This window comes from Macadamia integrifolia, chromosome 3 (genome assembly GCF_013358625.1).
Source record: "Macadamia integrifolia cultivar HAES 741 chromosome 3, SCU_Mint_v3, whole genome shotgun sequence".
In the NCBI taxonomy this organism is placed as follows: Eukaryota; Viridiplantae; Streptophyta; class Magnoliopsida; order Proteales; family Proteaceae; genus Macadamia; species Macadamia integrifolia.
The window spans coordinates 50,446-57,280 of NC_056559.1; the positions used below are offsets into that span (position 1 = coordinate 50,446).

At 37.3% G+C, this 6,835-nt stretch overlaps 1 protein-coding gene across 1 annotated transcript in view; it reads left to right on the forward strand.

Moving 5' to 3' along the window:
* Positions 1–6,835, forward strand: part of LOC122072795 (protein RER1A-like) — a 9,695-nt gene that overhangs the window by 1,522 nt on the left and 1,338 nt on the right. The gene's annotated exons all lie outside the window — the stretch shown is intronic.

Below are 6,835 nucleotides of genomic sequence, written 5' to 3' on the forward strand. Positions count from 1 at the left end.
GGGGGGGGGGATGTACCTCTTCCGGTGTTGTTTGATATCATCTGACCTCATCTATTATACAATGTAAAGAGGAAGAAAAGTAAGTCGCTGTGCAATACTACCCTTTTGCCTTCGGGCTTGTTTCTTTTTAATGTAGGACTAGATTTGAACAGTCAAACCAGATCCAAACAACAGGAACTTGTAGACCAAAGAACAACCAAAACCAATCCCCATATTCCAGCTAATCAACCAACAGAAAAGGAAGAAACCAGTAACTATCGGTCACAGTAATCAATGCCACTTAGACCAGATGTCAGTAGATCAAATAAGTTTAAACCAGCAGCAGTAATAAGAGGCAACAGTCCCAAAACAACAGCAGAAAAATAACAGAACAGAATAAGACAGATCAGGCTATCGATTCTGGTTGTATTCTGACAGAATCACTACAGGGCAAAATTCTGGAGATTTTGAATATCTCTATAATGGCAGCACAGAATTAGGCCTGCTTTGGTTCAATTCTTAAGGGAGTACAGGGGAGTAAGACCACAGTTTGGAAACCAATCAATGGCTGGAACTAGCTCCAGCAGAAAGAGACCGAAGGCTCTGTTTCAGAATTTCTGGGCAGAAAATTTAAAGTTATAAATAACTGATTGTTTGGCAGCAGTAGAACCTTGAAACAAACTTGAAAGAGAATAAGAAGACTTGTAGAAACCCTCCTGGACTTCACACCGCAAGGAGTCGACCGGATCAAACACCAGCCCCTTGTTCTGTGATCACACACACAGAAAATCCAGTAGATGCATGGCAGCGACCAGCAGCAAGTTCTTTTTTTCAAAATCAAATTGTGTCTCTCCTAATGAGAGCTCTCCTAATGAGAGCTCTCCTTTATTTATAATAATGATGGGGCTACAAGAAAATAGAAACTAACTCTTTTTTCAAAAAACTAAAATAGGAAACTAAAGAAAATAGAAACTCTTCTAGTTACTAAAACTGGTAATAGAAACTAGGAATTGCAAGTACTGAAATTAGAAGCTAACCAAGTACTGAATTTGGAAACTAAATAATGCTGAAATTAGAAACTAAATAAACCTCATCAAGCCAACCTAAAAAGGAAACCAATGAAAATAGGAAACTAACTAGTAATCCCGTACTCAATCTTAGAGTCCCTCGTTTAGACCTATAAAAGTGGCCCAATACACTCCAAACCACATGGACTGAAGGCCCAACACATATACAACCCAACCCTAGGCTTATTCCTAGTAAAACAAACCTATTTTCGTTATTAATCTGCATCACTTTTGCTTATCTTATATAACTAAAATAAATGAAAAGGAAATATATCTTTAATTTGATATGCCATTTATGGAGCATCTAGGTGCCAAAGCACCGAGACAACTTTGGCTTGTAGTGCTACTACATACAGTAAATTGAGGTGAAGGTTTCAGTGATAGCTTTGCAATAGTTGATGAGGGGATGCGGGCCAGGGTTTATATGTCCAATCGCCTACCTGTGGACATCTTTTGTGAGGGCAGCAAGTCCTGCATGTGGCACTTTCTGGGTTCAGATCAGATGGCTTATAGGGTTGCTCAGAAAGCTTAGGGTGTTTTTGTTTTTTTTTTGCAAATATTCTCAGATATATCTAATAGTAGGAGAATCTGGAAGATGTATTTTCTGTAGCTTCCAGTCAGGCTGGAAGACTTATCTTTTTGATAAATTATTTCGATTAATAAATAAGAATGATTGATTGGGAATTTGAAATTCAGCTTGGTTATTCCTCATTACTCATAGGACGTATTTTGAGTTGGAGAAGGAATGAGTCCGATGACCCAATAGGCTGTTATCTATAAGCAAGCACATCATCCCCCTCCACCTCCCCCCCAATGTAATGGACTGGTTGATGGTTTTACAAGTCTAGAAAATGGTTGGCCTCCCATAAGTTGATGGACTTGCCAGATTCCTTTTTCGTCTTCTCTCTTTTAATCAAACCTCTAACCTTTTCAAGTCTGCAATTACAATTTCATCAGTTATTAAATCTAGCTGATTGGGTTGGAACCCACTTTTAACCAAAGTTTCAATGGAAAATTTTACTTACAATTGTTGAGTTGAAAACAAGTTCTTTTTTTAATATAAAGAATGGATTTTATTAAAATGAAAGGAGAAATAATTATGACAACATATCCAGAGACAGCAGAAACGGAACAAAAAACGTTTGATAAAACTGTTTCGTTTCACTTGTTTTCAGAAATAGAAATTGAAATTTCTATCTATTTATGGTTCAAGAAACGACCCAGGCGAAACAAGTTCTACTTGCCGTTTCTGGAAACGACTCGTGGCCGTTCTTTCACTGGTTACTATCGACTTCCAGAAACATGACTTATCAAACACCTTCAATTCCATTTCTGTTTCTAGAAACGGAAATTTATGTTTCTACTGTTTCAGAAACGGCAGAAACGTTATCAAACGGGTCCATAGTACATCAACAACAAACAGTGCAGCAAACCACCAAACCAAAAGAAAGGTACATGATGGGATAAGGCCCCAAATACAAATGGAGTCTAGTCATCCCAACCTTGGCTGAATTGTCCACCAGGCCATGCAGAACTCATCCTCCACACAGAAGGCACATTTCCAGCAGAGTTGAATAAGTTCTGAACATAGTTGCCTCATCATTTTATCAATTGACATTAGTCATCAGTTATACAGATTAGCTTCTAATATAGTGGTTATTTTCTGCACATCCAGTGATAATCATTAGGAAATTCTTGACTATGTTTTCAGTTCTTTGGATTTCTATCCAGTAGCTCATACATTAATATGGTTACTTATTTATTTCTTTTCATTATTACCATTAAATCACTTTACAGCTGCCACTGGGTTTTCCTCTTAAAGTGAATCTTTCTGCTGACTGCTTACAGCTGATCCCAGTCACCCAATCATGCCTCTTAAAAGTTTAGGAGAACTTTAGCTTTTGTTTGCTGTTCCATTCATACATTTTTTATTTTTCATCACTTTAAATTCCAGAAGGCGTTTCCTTGTTTTGATCAATTTTCTGTAAATCTCTATCTCATTTCATATTACAAAACCCGAAAGAATTTGCATCTTTCGTTGTTCCTGGTTGAGCTGAGCTTCCAAATCATCTAAGCATGGAGAATCTCTTCTCTGCATGCATGACGATGGTTCTCAGCCATGATAATGAACGGAATGAGGGAAAGAAGGTCTTTTTTGTTAGTGCTTTTAGGATGCTTGAAGAAATCTGATGGATAATTATTTTCTAAGACAGAGGGAAGTTGTAGTAATGTGCATCTTAATGCATTTCTTTTATTTGACATAAATGCTTTTCATTTTGGACCTTTAATTTTTTTTTTTTTTCAGAGCGCATTTTACTGCATCTGATTTCATATGAGCTTCATTGACGTACATCACAATGAATACATTAGTGTAAAGAGATGGGTGAATGACAAGAGAGGAATGACAGAATCAGAAACAAACACATTAAGGGAGCTTAAGAGTGGTACCAATGAGCTTTAAGATGAGGGAAAGTTGAGAAGATATTGACATTTGATTAAGACTAGGAGATGCACTAATGAAGAGTGATGTGAGGCAAATGGAAGATGTTAAAAGTATAGTTGTCAAGTCTGCTGCTGCTGCTGCTGCCAAAGAAGATTTCAGCAGTGGCTGCAGTCACTGCTGAAGAAGAACTGGGAAGGGTTATCTGTTTTGTACTCCTTCGTCTTCAACCTTTTACTGTTTTGGGAAGCTGTTACCATGCTCCAGTCGGAGGATTTAGGCTTGAGGGTTTGTTAAAGGGGAAAGTGTTCTTATGTGATCAGTAGCATTATCATGGTTGGACTGTTATTAACCACTCTGGAAACCCAGCCAAGGAGAATCAGTTCCAAACCAGGATTAGTATTTAAGAATTTATTTATTAGGGTTATTTTTGTTATTTCATTTTGTTATATTATTCTATGATTTTTACCCGTGGAGGCGTAAATAGGAATTAGTAGAGTAGTGTCCAAATTTGTTCTAGTTTTCTTGTTTGAGTCAACTGCGGCTTTGAAAGAGTCTATATATTCTGTAACTATCGATTAGATATGCTGTTGAATATTGAATGAGATTTGCGATTTTCCTCACAGATTGTGAGTTGTGCGTACAGCTGTTCCCTCTCCTCTCTCTTCCCCCCTCCATGGTTAAAATCTCTTCTCCGATTACTCTTATCTCCAGGTCTGTCTGTCTTCCTAATCTTCTTTTTCTTTCTATTTCCTCTTTCTATTTGAGTTTCTTAGAGTCTCTTCATCATTCCCTGTTTCCAGCAGTATTAACAGTCCTTAAGACTGGGATCAACTTTCCTCAACCCTTCCTTTCCTCCTAAGGTTTTGGGTGTGAGTTTCCCTATCATAGGTGACTCTAACCTTAGGTCCTTATCCTCTGAAACTAATCCTGTTGTGAGAACCAAATCGAGTTTCAGTATAAGTTCTGGGTTTACCACCAGACTGATTTTGCAGAGATAATATTATTTTATTTCCTGAGCTTTTGGGCCTGTTTTTGATTGCTTCTAAGAAGTCTGGGAGTGAAGACATTCAGCCAGAACTTTCAGGTCATTGGTGTTCATACGAGGGACCTCTATCGATTGAAGTAGATTCTGGTCTACCGGCCTTATTGTTTGCATCGTGAGGTTGAAGAAAACCTTCTGTTCCTATGTGCAAGTAAGACCAGAGTTTATAGTAATTGCACAAAAGTCACTTTATTAGTTTATTTTTCTTAATTTCTTTCTGTTTAACCCAGTCTTTTCTGAAATTCCAGAAACATTCTCTTCAAATTTTATTTCCTGTTTATTCCCTGATTTTGTTTTCTTACCCAAAGGTTTCTGAATTTCAATATAATGACAGAATTTTCATTATCTCTTAAATTTTTTACCTCAGCCCATAGGGACCTAAGTTAGGGTTTTGGAACCCTAGGTTGCATTATTATGTTTCTCAAAGGGTAGGATAAGGGTTTTTTTGTGTGTGTGTGTGTAATTTTCTTTTAAATTTGAAGAGGTCTAGTAATATAGGACAAAGTGAGGTTTGCCTTTTTGGTAAGATAAATTTTGTGGGATACTAGGGAAGCTGTCTAAGGTTATAATTTCTTAATAGAGTAAGGTTACTTAAACTCAAATAGAAGTTGAAAAGGGGATCAGACATGGGCTTATATGTATCATTATAATCAAAGTAATTAATTCAGTTTTATGGAATGGAAATTACAAATTTTTGAGAACGAATGGTTCCGTTCTCGGGGTTTTGAAGGCCAATCTGTGCTATTCATGGTGATTCGTATTAAGCTTTTCATCATTCTTCAATATCTTCAAAATCTACTATCTTCTTCCAGATCTGGTCAGCACAAATGTTATTTCTTTCAGTTATGTTTCTGATTGTATATTAGGGTTTCTCCATCACAATGTATGTAACCTTCTTTATCTTTCGTGAGTAAGTTGAACTTGGAAAGCCAACATCTTGGTTGCATTGCAATCTATCAACCAATTGAATCTCCGATTTGCTTTCTTGAGCTGCGTAGTTACTGTGTATTGTGCTAGTTGAGCTCCCATCCTTAATGTTGTCTACTACTGGCTCTGTTAATCTTACATCCCAAGGTATGGCTTGAGGAACTGCATAATATTTTCCATCTATAATCAATTTTAGGTTTTGTTTTTTGTTTTTTTTTTTGTTTTTGTTTTTTTGCTTTGTTTTTGTTTTTTTGTTTTTGTTTTTTTAATTTATAACGGATTAATGGGTTGCGTTCAACTTCTTGGAGAGTCACGATAGGTCAAAAGCCAAGATGAGGCCGAAAATGTTAAGCTCTCATCTTTGGGTTCTATCCTTTCCATTTAAAATAAGAGTTGTATTTGGAAAGTCGAACTCTAGTTTATATTGATGTAATTTTAGTTCCAATCGTTAATGAATTAGAAAGTTGTTTTCTTTTGAGATATCTCTGCTTGCCTTTTGGATTTGAGACTGAACAGGTTGAAGACGGTGATCTTCTGCTCGTTTACACGCTAAACACTACATTGCTTTTGGTGTAGATCAGCATCATCTCTTGTATAGTAATGGGAAGCTCCCTAGGCATTGCATTATGGTACATGGAAACCTGTAATCAGACATCTCAGTACCCCTGCTTCTACTCAAGTGCTACTTTTTTTTTTTTTGGATAAACTACTTTTATGGAATTACTCAAATAAAGTACAAAGCCATGGAGGCCCACCCTGAAGGCTCTCGTAGCAGTAGAAACCAGCTAAAACTGACCAACAAACTCATTTGACTCAGTAGTCTCATACAAGTCAGACCTTTATAGAGGATAAGAAGACCTGGAGCACCATCCCTGTTGCGCTACCGCTTGTTTAGCCATAAGACAAGCGAGGTGGTTTGCAGACATTGGATTCCATTGGAATGAGCTGTTCACCTGGGAAGAAATTTCTTTACTTGCCAAATTATATCCATGATTGGTCCTTGTTAGAATTAACCGGGTCTATGACAGCGTCTGAGTCACTTTTCACCAAGATATCAGTGAGGCCTTCCCTAACAGAAAACCCCAAACCAGTTTTTGGAGATAACAGTTCTTCCCTTACAGAATCCCCTTCTCCAATGACCCTGAGTTGATCCTTATGGCGTGAATCAGCTCTAATCACACCACCCACCCCTACTCACATTCAACTATTTTAATCCCATGTTCTACCATGGATGTCCTAGCATCAGTTTTACGTTTTTGTTCTGGTATGTCTGCATCAGTTGGATTCTACTTTTGGTGTCCTTAACTTCTTATTGGCTATATCTTAAGGTGAACGTGCCAGGTGTCAAGGACCTTCATGTTGGGTTTTTTTTTTTTT